Source organism: Aotus nancymaae, unplaced genomic scaffold (genome assembly GCF_030222135.1).
Source record: "Aotus nancymaae isolate 86718 unplaced genomic scaffold, 86718_ANA_hifiasm-v0.15.2.pri h1tg000006l, whole genome shotgun sequence".
NCBI classification, from domain to species: Eukaryota; Metazoa; Chordata; class Mammalia; order Primates; family Aotidae; genus Aotus; species Aotus nancymaae.
In genome coordinates, this window is record NW_026988417.1 from 51,243,533 (window position 1) to 51,244,675 (window position 1,143).

General features: G+C 33.2%; 1 pseudogene; it reads left to right on the forward strand.

The window, feature by feature from the left end:
- Positions 1 to 325: 325 nt before the first annotated feature.
- Positions 326 to 423, forward strand: LOC135272074 (U6 spliceosomal RNA; annotated as a pseudogene).
- Positions 424 to 1,143: the final 720 nt, after the last annotated feature.

The following is a 1,143-nucleotide window of genomic DNA, read 5'->3' on the forward strand; positions in this document are numbered from 1 at the left end:
ATGGCCAAAGATCACCAGATATTATATGAGGGAAAGCTATGGCATGAAAGATACTAAAACAAAGGAATAGAGGGGAAAAGCAAATTAAAGAAATAGAGACCCTGTAGGAAGAATAAGGCCTTATATGACCATAATTAATGTATTTATAGAAAAAATTTTATTCATAAAACAATAATAATATGTTCTCTTTAAAAAAGAAATATTCTGGAAATTAAAAGTTCTTGGAAATCGCATATATAATAGCAGAAATAAAAGCTCAACAGAAGAGTTGGAAGATAAAGTTAAGAAAATCTTCCAAAAGTAGAAAGCGAAAATACATAGAGCGCTGCTTTGGCAACATATATATTAAAATTTGAATGATATGGAGAAGATTAGCATAGCCCTTTGCAAGGATGACACCCAAATTCATAAAGCATTCCTTTAAAAACAACAAAAAATAACAAGTGTTGGAAAGACTGTGGGGAAGTTGGAACCCTTGTGCACTGTTGGTAGGAATGTAAAATGATGCAACCACTGTGGAAAACAGTATGGCAGTTCCTCAATAAATTAAACATAATTACTATATGATCTGGTAATTCCACTTCTGGGTATATTCTCAAAAGAATTAAAAGCAGAGACTCAAATAGATATTTGTACACTCATTTTTTAGTAGCTTTATTCACAATGGTCGAAAGATAGAAGTAAACCAAATTTCCACTCACAGATGGATAAACAAAATGTGACATATACATATAATGGAATTTATTCAGCCTTGAAAAGGAAATGCTCACACAGGCTACAACGTGGATAAACCTCAAAGACATTATTTGAGGTTTATTCACCAAGTGAAATAAGCCAATCACAAAAGGACTAATGGTGTATGATTCCTCTTACATGAGGTACCTAGAGTAGTTAAATAAATAAAGACAGAAAGTATAACAGCGGCTACGAGAGGCTGGGAGCAGGGGTTAGTGAGGAGTTATTGTTTAGTAGGTACAGAGTTTCAGTTTGGGATGATGAAAACGTTGAGATGGATAGTTGTGATGTCTGCATGACAATGTGAATGTGCTTAATTCCACTGAGTTGTACACTGAAAACAGTAAATCTTATGTATATTTTACCATAATACAAAAAAAACCTGGCACTTTAAGCATGTAACTTAAG